Genomic DNA, 15,880 nt, shown 5'->3' with positions numbered 1-15,880 from the left:
GGAAGGAAGGGCCAGTTTGGAAACTCAACTCAATTACCATAAATCCCCTGCTAAGGGTTATGGGAGGGAGGAATGAAGGAACTTTGCTTCAGGGAAAGGGCTGCTGCTGCTTCAGCATGTGAGGAGCGCAGCCACACGTTTCACCTTCTTCAGTATGTTGGTTTACAGGATGAGAGAGATCCTGAAACCTCACTCTAATAGGCTGAGGTGCTGTGCTCGGTGGCCTGCTGGGACCAAGGCCCGTCAGGGCAAGGCGAATAGGCCTTTGTCAGGCCTTCGTCAGGGCTTTGTCGGGGAGGGGCCAGGAGTCCTGCTCGCTTCAATCCCCTCACCGATAGACAGTTGAAGAAACTAGGATGCAAGAACCTTTCCTGGATGGGGTTTTGATTTTCACGAAAAGTGTGTCAGCTTTGCTTTCAGCATGAGTCTGATTTCCAAAAAATGCATTTTGAACAATTTAAAGATTTGATCTGCGTTGGCCGGGAATCGAACCCGGGTCAACTGCTTGGAAGGCAGCTATGCTCACCACTATACCACCAACGCCTGCCTGTCTGGGCTATCTGATGGAGCGGCCCTTAGAAATAAGAATAAGTCATTGGCTGGGAATGAAAAAAGCTTGCGTTTGACGCAGAAGCAGTTCGCATCATGAGGTCTTGCCGGTCAGCCCAACATTTCCCCGGGACCCCTTAAAAAAGGAGCTTGGTTTTAAGTTTGGTTTGATTGAACAGTACATTTTGTTGGCTGGGCTGGGACCCTCTCCTATTTAGCGCAAGAGTGGAACGAGGCAGCAAGTTCAAGGAATGACATTGCATCCAGGCACTTACAGCTCTTTGTGCCCTAATGCCATGACACAAAAACATAATTTGAAAAAAGTTAGCAGAGAATGGTTTCGATCCATCGACCTCTGGGTTATGGGCCCAGCACGCTTCCGCTGCGCCACTCTGCTGGTTGGAGAACAAGAGCTTTTCTGGGCTTTTACAGCCTACAAACCGACAACCCTAGACCCAGTTTCGAGTGAAGCGGGCAGTAGGCCTTACAAAGCCAAACAACCTGCAACCACGCACTCCCATCCCATGGCCTTTTGCAGACAGGCCTCATTTCTCTAGCTCACACCCTAACTGCCAACACCCCTTCCCCTTCTCTCTCTGTCTCTCTCTCTCTGTCTCTCTCTCTCATTCTCTCTCTCTCGCAAATAGATACTTTACTTCCCAGGTGCAACAAAACAAGCCTTCTCGAGCTGGCAGATATGGGAAGGAAGGAAGGAAGGGCCAGTTTGGAAACTCAACTCAATTACCATAAATCCCCTGCTAAGGGTTATGGGAGGGAGGAATGAAGGAACTTTGCTTCAGGGAAAGGGCTGCTGCTGCTTCAGCATGTGAGGAGCGCAGCCACACGTTTCACCTTCTTCAGTATGTTGGTTTACAGGATGAGAGAGATCCTGAAACCTCACTCTAATAGGCTGAGGTGCTGTGCTCGGTGGCCTGCTGGGACCAAGGCCCGTCAGGGCAAGGCGAATAGGCCTTTGTCAGGCCTTCGTCAGGGCTTTGTCGGGGAGGGGCCAGGAGCCCTGCTCGCTTCAATCCCCTCACCGATAGACAGTTGCAGAAACTAGGATGCAAGAACCTTTCCTGGATGGGGTTTTGATTTTCACGAAAAGTGTGTCAGCTTTGCTTTCAGCATGAGTCTGATTTCCAAAAAATGCATTTTGAACAATTTAAAGATTTGATCTGCGTTGGCCGGGAATCGAACCCGGGTCAACTGCTTGGAAGGCAGCTATGCTCACCACTATACCACCAACGCCTGCCTGTCTGGGCTATCTGATGGAGCGGCCCTTAGAAATAAGAATAAGTCATTGGCTGGGAATGAAAAAAGCTTGCGTTTGACGCAGAAGCAGTTCGCATCATGAGGTCTTGCCGGTCAGCCCAACATTTCCCCGGGACCCCTTAAAAAAGGAGCTTGGTTTTAAGTTTGGTTTGATTGAACAGTACATTTTGTTGGCTGGGCTGGGACCCTCTCCTATTTAGCGCAAGAGTGGAACGAGGCAGCAAGTTCAAGGAATGACATTGCATCCAGGCACTTACAGCTCTTTGTGCCCTAATGCCATGACACAAAAACATAATTTGAAAAAAGTTAGCAGAGGATGGTTTCGATCCATCGACCTCTGGGTTATGGGCCCAGCACGCTTCCGCTGCGCCACTCTGCTGGTTGGAGAACAAGAGCTTTTCTGGGCTTTTACAGCCTACAAACCGACAACCCTAGACCCAGCTTCGAGTGAAGCGGGCAGTAGGCCTTACAAAGCCAAACAACCTGCAACCACGCACTCCCATCCCATGGCCTTTTGCAGACAGGCCTCATTTCTCTAGCTCACACCCTAACTGCCAACACCCCTTCCCCTTCTCTCTCTGTCTCTCTCTCTCTGTCTCTCTCTCTCATTCTCTCTCTCTCGCAAATAGATACTTTACTTCCCAGGTGCAACAAAACAAGCCTTCTCGAGCTGGCAGATATGGGAAGGAAGGAAGGAAGGGCCAGTTTGGAAACTCAACTCAATTACCATAAATCCCCTGCTAAGGGTTATGGGAGGGAGGAATGAAGGAACTTTGCTTCAGGGAAAGGGCTGCTGCTGCTTCAGCATGTGAGGAGCGCAGCCACACGTTTCACCTTCTTCAGTATGTTGGTTTACAGGATGAGAGAGATCCTGAAACCTCACTCTAATAGGCTGAGGTGCTGTGCTCGGTGGCCTGCTGGGACCAAGGCCCGTCAGGGCAAGGCGAATAGGCCTTTGTCAGGACTTCGTCAGGGCTTTGTCGGGGAGGGGCCAGGAGCCCTGCTCGCTTCAATCCCCTCACCGATAGACAGTTGCAGAAACTAGGATGCAAGAACCTTTCCTGGATGGGGTTTTGATTTTCACGAAAAGTGTGTCAGCTTTGCTTTCAGCATGAGTCTGATTTCCAAAAAATGCATTTTGAACAATTTAAAGATTTGATCTGCGTTGGCCGGGAATCGAACCCGGGTCAACTGCTTGGAAGGCAGCTATGCTCACCACTATACCACCAACGCCTGCCTGTCTGGGCTATCTGATGGAGCGGCCTTTAGAAATAAGAATAAGTCATTGGCTGGGAATGAAAAAAGCTTGCGTTTGACGCAGAAGCAGTTCGCATCATGAGGTCTTGCCGGTCAGCCCAACATTTCCCCGGGACCCCTTAAAAAAGGAGCTTGGTTTTAAGTTTGGTTTGATTGAACAGTGCATTTTGTTGGCTGGGCTGGGACCCTCTCCTATTTAGCGCAAGAGTGGAACGAGGCAGCAAGTTCAAGGAATGACATTGCATCCAGGCACTTACAGCTCTTTGTGCCCTAATGCCATGACACAAAAACATAATTTGAAAAAAGTTAGCAGAGGATGGTTTCGATCCATCGACCTCTGGGTTATGGGCCCAGCACGCTTCCGCTGCGCCACTCTGCTGGTTGGAGAACAAAAGCTTTTCTGGGCTTTTACAGCCTACAAACCGACAACCCTAGACCCATTTTCGAGTGAAGCGTGCAGTAGGCCTTACAAAGCCAAACAACCTGCAACCACGCACTCCCATCCCATGGCCTTTTGCAGACAGGCCTTATTTCTCTAGCTCACACCCTAACTGCCAACACCCCTTCCCCTTCTCTCTCTGTCTCTCTCTCTCTGTCTCTCTCTCTCATTCTCTCTCTCTCGCAAATAGATACTTTACTTCCCAGGTGCAACAAAACAAGCCTTCTCGAGCTGGCAGATATGGGAAGGAAGGAAGGAAGGGCCAGTTTGGAAACTCAACTCAATTACCATAAATCCCCTGCTAAGGGTTATGGGAGGGAGGAATGAAGGAACTTTGCTTCAGGGAAAGGGCTGCTGCTGCTTCAGCATGTGAGGAGCGCAGCCACACGTTTCACCTTCTTCAGTATGTTGGTTTACAGGATGAGAGAGATCCTGAAACCTCACTCTAATAGGCTGAGGTGCTGTGCTCGGTGGCCTGCTGGGACCAAGGCCCGTCAGGGCAAGGCGAATAGGCCTTTGTCAGGCCTTCGTCAGGGCTTTGTCGGGGAGGGGCCAGGAGCCCTGCTCGCTTCAATCCCCTCACCGATAGACAGTTGCAGAAACTAGGATGCAAGAACCTTTCCTGGATGGGGTTTTGATTTTCACGAAAAGTGTGTCAGCTTTGCTTTCAGCATGAGTCTGATTTCCAAAAAATGCATTTTGAACAATTTAAAGATTTGATCTGCGTTGGCCGGGAATCGAACCCGGGTCAACTGCTTGGAAGGCAGCTATGCTCACCACTATACCACCAACGCCTGCCGGTCTGGGCTATCTGATGGAGCGGCCCTTAGAAATAAGAATAAGTCATTGGCTGGGAATGAAAAAAGCTTGCGTTTGACGCAGAAGCAGTTCGCATCATGAGGTCTTGCCGGTCAGCCCAACATTTCCCCGGGACCCCTTAAAAAAGGAGCTTGGTTTTAAGTTTGGTTTGATTGAACAGTACATTTTGTTGGCTGGGCTGGGACCCTCTCCTATTTAGCGCAAGAGTGGAACGAGGCAGCAAGTTCAAGGAATGACATTGCATCCAGGCACTTACAGCTCTTTGTGCCCTAATGCCATGACACAAAAACATAATTTGAAAAAAGTTAGCAGAGGATGGTTTCGATCCATCGACCTCTGGGTTATGGGCCCAGCACGCTTCCGCTGCGCCACTCTGCTGGTTGGAGAACAAGAGCTTTTCTGGGCTTTTACAGCCTACAAACCGACAACCCTAGACCCAGTTTCGAGTGAAGCGGGCATTAGGCCTTACAAAGCCAAACAACCTGCAACCACGCACTCCCATCCCATGGCCTTTTGCAGACAGGCCTCATTTCTCTAGCTCACACCCTAACTGCCAACACCCCTTCCCCTTCTCTCTCTGTCTCTCTCTCTCTCTGTCTCTCTCTCTCATTCTCTCTCTCTCGCAAATAGATACTTTACTTCCCAGGTGCAACAAAACAAGCCTTCTCGAGCTGGCAGCTATGGGAAGGAAGGAAGGAAGGGCCAGTTTGGAAACTCAACTCAATTACCATAAATCCCCTGCTAAGGGTTATGGGAGGGAGGAATGAAGGAACTTTGCTTCAGGGAAAGGGCTGCTGCTGCTTCAGCATGTGAGGAGCGCAGCCACACGTTTCACCTTCTTCAGTATGTTGGTTTACAGGATGAGAGAGATCCTGAAACCTCACTCTAATAGGCTGAGGTGCTGTGCTCGGTGGCCTGCTGGGACCAAGGCCCGTCAGGGCAAGGCGAATAGGCCTTTGTCAGGCCTTCGTCAGGGCTTTGTCGGGGAGGGGCCAGGAGCCCTGCTCGCTTCAATCCCCTCACCGATAGACAGTTGCAGAAACTAGGATGCAAGAACCTTTCCTGGATGGGGTTTTGATTTTCACGAAAAGTGTGTCAGCTTTGCTTTCAGCATGAGTCTGATTTCCAAAAAATGCATTTTGAACAATTTAAAGATTTGATCTGCGTTGGCCGGGAATCGAACCCGGGTCAACTGCTTGGAAGGCAGCTATGCTTACCACTATACCACCAACGCCTGCCTGTCTGGGCTATCTGATGGAGCGGCCCTTAGAAATAAGAATAAGTCATTGGCTGGGAATGAAAAAAGCTTGCGTTTGACGCAGAAGCAGTTCGCATCATGAGGTCTTGCCGGTCAGCCCAACATTTCCCCGGGACCCCTTAAAAAAGGAGCTTGGTTTTAAGTTTGGTTTGATTGAACAGTACATTTTGTTGGCTGGGCTGGGACCCTCTCCTATTTAGCGCAAGAGTGGAACGAGGCAGCAAGTTCAAGGAATGACATTGCATCCAGGCACTTACAGCTCTTTGTGCCCTAATGCCATGACACAAAAACATAATTTGAAAAAAGTTAGCAGAGGATGGTTTCGATCCATCGACCTCTGGGTTATGGGCCCAGCACGCTTCCGCTGCGCCACTCTGCTGGTTGGAGAACAAGAGCTTTTCTGGGCTTTTACAGCCTACAAACCGACAACCCTAGACCCAGTTTCGAGTGAAGCGGGCAGTAGGCCTTACAAAGCCAAACAACCTGCAACCACGCACTCCCATCCCATGGCCTTTTGCAGACAGGCCTCATTTCTCTAGCTCACACCCTAACTGCCAACACCCCTTCCCCTTCTCTCTCTGTCTCTCTCTCTCTGTATCTCTCTCTCATTCTCTCTCTCTCGCAAATAGATACTTTACTTCCCAGGTGCAACAAAACAAGCCTTCTCGAGCTGGCAGATATGGGAAGGAAGGAAGGAAGGGCCAGTTTGGAAACTCAACTCAATTACCATAAATCCCCTGCTAAGGGTTATGGGAGGGAGGAATGAAGGAACTTTGCTTCAGGGAAAGGGCTGCTGCTGCTTCAGCATGTGAGGAGCGCAGCCACACGTTTCACCTTCTTCAGTATGTTGGTTTACAGGATGAGAGAGATCCTGAAACCTCACTCTAATAGGCTGAGGTGCTGTGCTCGGTGGCCTGCTGGGACCAAGGCCCGTCAGGGCAAGGCGAATAGGCCTTTGTCAGGCCTTCGTCAGGGCTTTGTCGGGGAGGGGCCAGGAGCCCTGCTCGCTTCAATCCCCTCACCGATAGACAGTTGCAGAAACTAGGATGCAAGAACCTTTCCTGGATGGGGTTTTGATTTTCATGAAAAGTGTGTCAGCTTTGCTTTCAGCATGAGTCTGATTTCCAAAAAATGCATTTTGAACAATTTAAAGATTTGATCTGCGTTGGCCGGGAATCGAACCCGGGTCAACTGCTTGGAAGGCAGCTATGCTCACCACTATACCACCAACGCCTGCCGGTCTGGGCTATCTGATGGAGCGGCCCTTAGAAATAAGAATAAGTCATTGGCTGGGAATGAAAAAAGCTTGCGTTTGACGCAGAAGCAGTTCGCATCATGAGGTCTTGCCGGTCAGCCCAACATTTCCCCGGGACCCCTTAAAAAAGGAGCTTGGTTTTAAGTTTGGTTTGATTGAACAGTACATTTTGTTGGCTGGGCTGGGACCCTCTCCTATTTAGCGCAAGAGTGGAACGAGGCAGCAAGTTCAAGGAATGACATTGCATCCAGGCACTTACAGCTCTTTGTGCCCTAATGCCATGACACAAAAACATAATTTGAAAAAAGTTAGCAGAGGATGGTTTCGATCCATCGACCTCTGGGTTATGGGCCCAGCACGCTTCCGCTGCGCCACTCTGCTGGTTGGAGAACAAGAGCTTTTCTGGGCTTTTACAGCCTACAAACCGACAACCCTAGACCCAGTTTCGAGTGAAGCGGGCAGTAGGCCTTACAAAGCCAAACAACCTGCAACCACGCACTCCCATCCCATGGCCTTTTGCAGACAGGCCTCATTTCTCTAGCTCACACCCTAACTGCCAACACCCCTTCCCCTTCTCTCTCTGTCTCTCTCTCTCTGTCTCTCTCTCTCATTCTCTCTCTCTCGCAAATAGATACTTTACTTCCCAGGTGCAACAAAACAAGCCTTCTCGAGCTGGCAGATATGGGAAGGAAGGAAGGAAGGGCCAGTTTGGAAACTCAACTCAATTACCATAAATCCCCTGCTAAGGGTTATGGGAGGGAGGAATGAAGGAACTTTGCTTCAGGGAAAGGGCTGCTGCTGCTTCAGCATGTGAGGAGCGCAGCCACACGTTTCACCTTCTTCAGTATGTTGGTTTACAGGATGAGAGAGATCCTGAAACCTCACTCTAATAGGCTGAGGTGCTGTGCTCGGTGGCCTGCTGGGACCAAGGCCCGTCAGGGCAAGGCGAATAGGCCTTTGTCAGGCCTTCGTCAGGGCTTTGTCGGGGAGGGGCCAGGAGCCCTGCTCGCTTCAATCCCCTCACCGATAGACAGTTGCAGAAACTAGGATGCAAGAACCTTTCCTGGATGGGGTTTTGATTTTCACGAAAAGTGTGTCAGCTTTGCTTTCAGCATGAGTCTGATTTCCAAAAAATGCATTTTGAACAATTTAAAGATTTGATCTGCGTTGGCCGGGAATCGAACCCGGGTCAACTGCTTGGAAGGCAGCTATGCTCACCACTATACCACCAACGCCTGCCTGTCTGGGCTATCTGATGGAGCGGCCCTTAGAAATAAGAATAAGTCATTGGCTGGGAATGAAAAAAGCTTGCGTTTGACGCAGAAGCAGTTCGCATCATGAGGTCTTGCCGGTCAGCCCAACATTTCCCCGGGACCCCTTAAAAAAGGAGCTTGGTTTTAAGTTTGGTTTGATTGAACAGTACATTTTGTTGGCTGGGCTGGGACCCTCTCCTATTTAGCGCAAGAGTGAAACGAGGCAGCAAGTTCAAGGAATGACATTGCATCCAGGCACTTACAGCTCTTTGTGCCCTAATGCCATGACACAAAAACATAATTTGAAAAAAGTTAGCAGAGGATGGTTTCGATCCATCGACCTCTGGGTTATGGGCCCAGCACGCTTCCGCTGCGCCACTCTGCTGGTTGGAGAACAAGAGCTTTTCTGGGCTTTTACAGCCTACAAACCGACAACCCTAGACCCAGCTTCGAGTGAAGCGGGCAGTAGGCCTTACAAAGCCAAACAACCTGCAACCACGCACTCCCATCCCATGGCCTTTTGCAGACAGGCCTCATTTCTCTAGCTCACACCCTAACTGCCAACACCCCTTCCCCTTCTCTCTCTGTCTCTCTCTCTCTGTCTCTCTCTCTCATTCTCTCTCTCTCGCAAATAGATACTTTACTTCCCAGGTGCAACAAAACAAGCCTTCTCGAGCTGGCAGATATGGGAAGGAAGGAAGGAAGGGCCAGTTTGGAAACTCAACTCAATTACCATAAATCCCCTGCTAAGGGTTATGGGAGGGAGGAATGAAGGAACTTTGCTTCAGGGAAAGGGCTGCTGCTGCTTCAGCATGTGAGGAGCGCAGCCACACGTTTCACCTTCTTCAGTATGTTGGTTTACAGGATGAGAGAGATCCTGAAACCTCACTCTAATAGGCTGAGGTGCTGTGCTCGGTGGCCTGCTGGGACCAAGGCCCGTCAAGGCAAGGCGAATAGGCCTTTGTCAGGCCTTCGTCAGGGCTTTGTCGGGGAGGGGCCAGGAGCCCTGCTCGCTTCAATCCCCTCACCGATAGACAGTTGCAGAAACTAGGATGCAAGAACCTTTCCTGGATGGGGTTTTGATTTTCACGAAAAGTGTGTCAGCTTTGCTTTCAGCATGAGTCTGATTTCCAAAAAATGCATTTTGAACAATTTAAAGATTTGATCTGCGTTGGCCGGGAATCGAACCCGGGTCAACTGCTTGGAAGGCAGCTATGCTCACCACTATACCACCAACGCCTGCCTGTCTGGGCTATCTGATGGAGCGGCCCTTAGAAATAAGAATAAGTCATTGGCTGGGAATGAAAAAAGCTTGCGTTTGACGCAGAAGCAGTTCGCATCATGAGGTCTTGCCGGTCAGCCCAACATTTCCCCGGGACCCCTTAAAAAAGGAGCTTGGTTTTAAGTTTGGTTTGATTGAACAGTGCATTTTGTTGGCTGGGCTGGGACCCTCTCCTATTTAGCGCAAGAGTGGAACGAGGCAGCAAGTTCAAGGAATGACATTGCATCCAGGCACTTACAGCTCTTTGTGCCCTAATGCCATGACACAAAAACATAATTTGAAAAAAGTTAGCAGAGGATGGTTTCGATCCATCGACCTCTGGGTTATGGGGCCAGCACGCTTCCGCTGCGCCACTCTGCTGGTTGGAGAACAAAAGCTTTTCTGGGCTTTTACAGCCTACAAACCAACAACCCTAGACCCATTTTCGAGTGAAGCGGGCAGTAGGCCTTACAAAGCCAAACAACCTGCAACCACGCACTCCCATCCCATGGCCTTTTGCAGACAGGCCTCATTTCTCTAGCTCACACCCTAACTGCCAACACCCCTTCCCCTTCTCTCTCTGTCTCTCTCTCTCTGTCTCTCTCTCTCATTCTCTCTCTCTCGCAAATAAATACTTTACTTCCCAGGTGCAACAAAACAAGCCTTCTCGAGCTGGCAGATATGGGAAGGAAGGAAGGAAGGGCCAGTTTGGAAACTCAACTCAATTACCATAAATCCCCTGCTAAGGGTTATGGGAGGGAGGAATGAAGGAACTTTGCTTCAGGGAAAGGGCTGCTGCTGCTTCAGCATGTGAGGAGCGCAGCCACACGTTTCACCTTCTTCAGTATGTTGGTTTACAGGATGAGAGAGATCCTGAAACCTCACTCTAATAGGCTGAGGTGCTGTGCTCGGTGGCCTGCTGGGACCAAGGCCCGTCAGGGCAAGGCGAATAGGCCTTTGTCAGGCCTTCGTCAGGGCTTTGTCGGGGAGGGGCCAGGAGCCCTGCTCGCTTCAATCCCCTCACCGATAGACAGTTGCAGAAACTAGGATGCAAGAACCTTTCCTGGATGGGGTTTTGATTTTCACGAAAAGTGTGTCAGCTTTGCTTTCAGCATGAGTCTGATTTCCAAAAAATGCATTTTGAACAATTTAAAGATTTGATCTGCGTTGGCCGGGAATCGAACCCGGGTCAACTGCTTGGAAGGCAGCTATGCTCACCACTATACCACCAACGCCTGCCGGTCTGGGCTATCTGATGGAGCGGCCCTTAGAAATAAGAATAAGTCATTGGCTGGGAATGAAAAAAGCTTGCGTTTGACGCAGAAGCAGTTCGCATCATGAGGTCTTGCCGGTCAGCCCAACATTTCCCCGGGACCCCTTAAAAAAGGAGCTTGGTTTTAAGTTTGGTTTGATTGAACAGTACATTTTGTTGGCTGGGCTGGGACCCTCTCCTATTTAGCGCAAGAGTGGAACGAGGCAGCAAGTTCAAGGAATGACATTGCATCCAGGCACTTACAGCTCTTTGTGCCCTAATGCCATGACACAAAAACATAATTTGAAAAAAGTTAGCAGAGGATGGTTTCGATCCATCGACCTCTGGGTTATGGGCCCAGCACGCTTCCGCTGCGCCACTCTGCTGGTTGGAGAACAAGAGCTTTTCTGGGCTTTTACAGCCTACAAACCGACAACCCTAGACCCAGTTTCGAGTGAAGCGGGCAGTAGGCCTTACAAAGCCAAACAACCTGCAACCACGCACTCCCATCCCATGGCCTTTTGCAGACAGGCCTCATTTCTCTAGCTCACACCCTAACTGCCAACACCCCTTCCCCTTCTCTCTCTGTCTCTCTCTCTCTGTCTCTCTCTCTCATTCTCTCTCTCTCGCAAATAGATACTTTACTTCCCAGGTGCAACAAAACAAGCCTTCTCGAGCTGGCAGATATGGGAAGGAAGGAAGGAAGGGCCAGTTTGGAAACTCAACTCAATTACCATAAATCCCCTGCTAAGGGTTATGGGAGGGAGGAATGAAGGAACTTTGCTTCAGGGAAAGGGCTGCTGCTGCTTCAGCATGTGAGGAGCGCAGCCACACGTTTCACCTTCTTCAGTATGTTGGTTTACAGGATGAGAGAGATCCTGAAACCTCACTCTAATAGGCTGAGGTGCTGTGCTCGGTGGCCTGCTGGGACCAAGGCCCGTCAGGGCAAGGCGAATAGGCCTTTGTCAGGCCTTCGTCAGGGCTTTGTCGGGGAGGGGCCAGGAGCCCTGCTCGCTTCAATCCCCTCACCGATAGACAGTTGCAGAAACTAGGATGCAAGAACCTTTCCTGGATGGGGTTTTGATTTTCACGAAAAGTGTGTCAGCTTTGCTTTCAGCATGAGTCTGATTTCCAAAAAATGCATTTTGAACAATTTAAAGATTTGATCTGCATTGGCCGGGAATCGAACCCGGGTCAACTGCTTGGAAGGCAGCTATGCTCACCACTATACCACCAACGCCTGCCTGTCTGGGCTATCTGATGGAGCGGCCCTTAGAAATAAGAATAAGTCATTGGCTGGGAATGAAAAAAGCTTGCGTTTGACGCAGAAGCAGTTCGCATCATGAGGTCTTGCCGGTCAGCCCAACATTTCCCCGGGACCCCTTAAAAAAGGAGCTTGGTTTTAAGTTTGGTTTGATTGAACAGTACATTTTGTTGGCTGGGCTGGGACCCTCTCCTATTTAGCGCAAGAGTGGAACGAGGCAGCAAGTTCAAGGAATGACATTGCATCCAGGCACTTACAGCTCTTTGTGCCCTAATGCCATGACACAAAAACATAATTTGAAAAAAGTTAGCAGAGGATGGTTTCGATCCATCGACCTCTGGGTTATGGGCCCAGCACGCTTCCGCTGCGCCACTCTGCTGGTTGGAGAACAAGAGCTTTTCTGGGCTTTTACAGCCTACAAACCGACAACCCTAGACCCAGTTTCGAGTGAAGCGGGCAGTAGGCCTTACAAAGCCAAACAACCTGCAACCACGCACTCCCATCCCATGGCCTTTTGCAGACAGGCCTCATTTCTCTAGCTCACACCCTAACTGCCAACACCCCTTCCCCTTCTCTCTCTGTCTCTCTCTCTCTGTCTCTCTCTCTCATTCTCTCTCTCTCGCAAATAGATACTTTACTTCCCAGGTGCAACAAAACAAGCCTTCTCGAGCTGGCAGATATGGGAAGGAAGGAAGGAAGGGCCAGTTTGGAAACTCAACTCAATTACCATAAATCCCCTGCTAAGGGTTATGGGAGGGAGGAATGAAGGAACTTTGCTTCAGGGAAAGGGCTGCTGCTGCTTCAGCATGTGAGGAGCGCAGCCACACGTTTCACCTTCTTCAGTATGTTGGTTTACAGGATGAGAGAGATCCTGAAACCTCACTCTAATAGGCTGAGGTGCTGTGCTCGGTGGCCTGCTGGGACCAAGGCCCGTCAGGGCAAGTCGAATAGGCCTTTGTCAGGCCTTCGTCAGGGCTTTGTCGGGGAGGGGCCAGGAGCCCTGCTCGCTTCAATCCCCTCACCGATAGACAGTTGCAGAAACTAGGATGCAAGAACCTTTCCTGGATGGGGTTTTGATTTTCACGAAAAGTGTGTCAGCTTTGCTTTCAGCATGAGTCTGATTTCCAAAAAATGCATTTTGAACAATTTAAAGATTTGATCTGCGTTGGCCGGGAATCGAACCCGGGTCAACTGCTTGGAAGGCAGCTATGCTCACCACTATACCACCAACGCCTGCCTGTCTGGGCTATCTGATGGAGCGGCCCTTAGAAATAAGAATAAGTCATTGGCTGGGAATGAAAAAAGCTTGCGTTTGACGCAGAAGCAGTTCGCATCATGAGGTCTTGCCGGTCAGCCCAACATTTCCCCGGGACCCCTTAAAAAAGGAGCTTGGTTTTAAGTTTGGTTTGATTGAACAGTAAATTTTGTTGGCTGGGCTGGGACCCTCTCCTATTTAGCGCAAGAGTGGAACGAGGCAGCAAGTTCAAGGAATGACATTGCATCCAGGCACTTACAGCTCTTTGTGCCCTAATGCCATGACACAAAAACATAATTTGAAAAAAGTTAGCAGAGGATGGTTTCGATCCATCGACCTCTGGGTTATGGGCCCAGCACGCTTCCGCTGCGCCACTCTGCTGGTTGGAGAACAAGAGCTTTTCTGGGCTTTTACAGCCTACAAACCGACAACCCTAGACCCAGTTTCGAGTGAAGCGGGCAGTAGGCCTTACAAAGCCAAACAACCTGCAACCACGCACTCCCATCCCATGGCCTTTTGCAGACAGGCCTCATTTCTCTAGCTCACACCCTAACTGCCAACACCCCTTCCCCTTCTCTCTCTGTCTCTCTCTCTCTGTCTCTCTCTCTCATTCTCTCTCTCTCGCAAATAGATACTTTACTTCCCAGGTGCAACAAAACAAGCCTTCTCGAGCTGGCAGATATGGGAAGGAAGGAAGGAAGGGCCAGTTTGGAAACTCAACTCAATTACCATAAATCCCCTGCTAAGGGTTATGGGAGGGAGGAATGAAGGAACTTTGCTTCAGGGAAAGGGCTGCTGCTGCTTCAGCATGTGAGGAGCGCAGCCACACGTTTCACCTTCTTCAGTATGTTGGTTTACAGGATGAGAGAGATCCTGAAACCTCACTCTAATAGGCTGAGGTGCTGTGCTCGGTGGCCTGCTGGGACCAAGGCCCGTCAGGGCAAGGCGAATAGGCCTTTGTCAGGCCTTCGTCAGGGCTTTGTCGGGGAGGGGCCAGGAGCCCTGCTCGCTTCAATCCCCTCACCGATAGACAGTTGCAGAAACTAGGATGCAAGAACCTTTCCTGGATGGGGTTTTGATTTTCACGAAAAGTGTGTCAGCTTTGCTTTCAGCATGAGTCTGATTTCCAAAAAATGCATTTTGAACAATTTAAAGATTTGATCTGCGTTGGCCCCGGGTCAACTGCTTGGAAGGCAGCTATGCTCACCACTATACCACCAACGCCTGCCTGTCTGGGCTATCTGATGGAGCGGCCTTTAGAAATAAGAATAAGTCATTGGCTGGGAATGAAAAAAGCTTGCGTTTGACGCAGAAGCAGTTCGCATCATGAGGTCTTGCCGGTCAGCCCAACATTTCCCCGGGACCCCTTAAAAAAGGAGCTTGGTTTTAAGTTTGGTTTGATTGAACAGTGCATTTTGTTGGCTGGGCTGGGACCCTCTCCTATTTAGCGCAAGAGTGGAACGAGGCAGCAAGTTCAAGGAATGACATTGCATCCAGGCACTTACAGCTCTTTGTGCCCTAATGCCATGACACAAAAACATAATTTGAAAAAAGTTAGCAGAGGATGGTTTCGATCCATCGACCTCTGGGTTATGGGCCCAGCACGCTTCCGCTGCGCCACTCTGCTGGTTGGAGAACAAAAGCTTTTCTGGGCTTTTACAGCCTACAAACCGACAACCCTAGACCCATTTTCGAGTGAAGCGGGCAGTAGGCCTTACAAAGCCAAACAACCTGCAACCACGCACTCCCATCCCATGGCCTTTTGCAGACAGGCCTCATTTCTCTAGCTCACACCCTAACTGCCAACACCCCTTCCCCTTCTCTCTCTGTCTCTCTCTCTCTGTCTCTCTCTCTCATTCTCTCTCTCTCGCAAATAGATACTTTACTTCCCAGGTGCAACAAAACAAGCCTTCTCGAGCTGGCAGATATGGGAAGGAAGGAAGGAAGGGCCAGTTTGGAAACTCAACTCAATTACCATAAATCCCCTGCTAAGGGTTATGGGAGGGAGGAATGAAGGAACTTTGCTTCAGGGAAAGGGCTGCTGCTGCTTCAGCATGTGAGGAGCGCAGCCACACATTTCACCTTCTTCAGTATGTTGGTTTACAGGATGAGAGAGATCCTGAAACCTCACTCTAATAGGCTGAGGTGCTGTGCTCGGTGGCCTGCTGGGACCAAGGCCCGTCAGGGCAAGGCGAATAGGCCTTTGTCAGGCCTTCGTCAGGGCTTTGTCGGGGAGGGGCCAGGAGCCCTGCTCGCTTCAATCCCCTCACCGATAGACAGTTGCAGAAACTAGGATGCAAGAACCTTTCCTGGATGGGGTTTTGATTTTCACGAAAAGTGTGTCAGCTTTGCTTTCAGCATGAGTCTGATTTCCAAAAAATGCATTTTGAACAATTTAAAGATTTGATCTGCGTTGGCCGGGAATCGAACCCGGGTCAATTGCTTGGAAGGCAGCTATGCTCACCACTATACCACCAACGCCTGCCGGTCTGGGCTATCTGATGGAGCGGCCCTTAGAAATAAGAATAAGTCATTGGCTGGGAATGAAAAAAGCTTGCGTTTGACGCAGAAGCAGTTCGCATCATGAGGTCTTGCCGGTCAGCCCAACATTTCCCCGGGACCCCTTAAAAAAGGAGCTTGGTTTTAAGTTTGGTTTGATTGAACAGTACATTTTGTTGGCTGGGCTGGGACCCTCTCCTATTTAGCGCAAGAGTGGAACGAGGCAGCAAGTTCAAGGAATGAC

General features: G+C 50.0%; 10 non-coding genes across 10 annotated transcripts; all 10 read right to left on the bottom strand.

Moving 5' to 3' along the window:
- Window positions 1-471: 471 nt before the first annotated feature.
- On the bottom strand, window positions 472-543 carry TRNAG-UCC (transfer RNA glycine (anticodon UCC)). Its single transcript has one exon. It is a non-coding gene; the product is annotated as a tRNA-Gly (tRNA).
- Window positions 544-1,728: 1,185 nt separating this feature from the next.
- Window positions 1,729-1,800, bottom strand: TRNAG-UCC (transfer RNA glycine (anticodon UCC)). Its single transcript has one exon. It is a non-coding gene; the product is annotated as a tRNA-Gly (tRNA).
- A 1,185-nt stretch (window positions 1,801-2,985) lies between these two features.
- On the bottom strand, window positions 2,986-3,057 carry TRNAG-UCC (transfer RNA glycine (anticodon UCC)). The gene has a single exon. It is a non-coding gene; the product is annotated as a tRNA-Gly (tRNA).
- Window positions 3,058-4,242: 1,185 nt separating this feature from the next.
- TRNAG-UCC (transfer RNA glycine (anticodon UCC)) lies at window positions 4,243-4,314 on the bottom strand. Its single transcript has one exon. It is a non-coding gene; the product is annotated as a tRNA-Gly (tRNA).
- A 1,187-nt stretch (window positions 4,315-5,501) lies between these two features.
- TRNAG-UCC (transfer RNA glycine (anticodon UCC)) lies at window positions 5,502-5,573 on the bottom strand. The gene has a single exon. It is a non-coding gene; the product is annotated as a tRNA-Gly (tRNA).
- A 1,185-nt stretch (window positions 5,574-6,758) lies between these two features.
- On the bottom strand, window positions 6,759-6,830 carry TRNAG-UCC (transfer RNA glycine (anticodon UCC)). The gene has a single exon. It is a non-coding gene; the product is annotated as a tRNA-Gly (tRNA).
- A 1,185-nt stretch (window positions 6,831-8,015) lies between these two features.
- Window positions 8,016-8,087, bottom strand: TRNAG-UCC (transfer RNA glycine (anticodon UCC)). Its single transcript has one exon. It is a non-coding gene; the product is annotated as a tRNA-Gly (tRNA).
- Window positions 8,088-9,272: 1,185 nt separating this feature from the next.
- TRNAG-UCC (transfer RNA glycine (anticodon UCC)) lies at window positions 9,273-9,344 on the bottom strand. The gene has a single exon. It is a non-coding gene; the product is annotated as a tRNA-Gly (tRNA).
- A 1,185-nt stretch (window positions 9,345-10,529) lies between these two features.
- Window positions 10,530-10,601, bottom strand: TRNAG-UCC (transfer RNA glycine (anticodon UCC)). Its single transcript has one exon. It is a non-coding gene; the product is annotated as a tRNA-Gly (tRNA).
- A 2,442-nt stretch (window positions 10,602-13,043) lies between these two features.
- TRNAG-UCC (transfer RNA glycine (anticodon UCC)) lies at window positions 13,044-13,115 on the bottom strand. Its single transcript has one exon. It is a non-coding gene; the product is annotated as a tRNA-Gly (tRNA).
- Between the last annotated feature and the right edge of the window lie 2,765 nt (window positions 13,116-15,880).

The sequence above is a fragment of the Ambystoma mexicanum genome, chromosome 6q, assembly GCF_040938575.1.
Source record: "Ambystoma mexicanum isolate Mex_15411 chromosome 6q, UKY_AmexF1_1, whole genome shotgun sequence".
NCBI lineage: Eukaryota > Metazoa > Chordata > Amphibia > Caudata > Ambystomatidae > Ambystoma > Ambystoma mexicanum.
The sequence above is the reverse complement of the archived record's forward strand: the minus strand, read 5'-3'. Positions and strand labels throughout refer to the sequence as shown.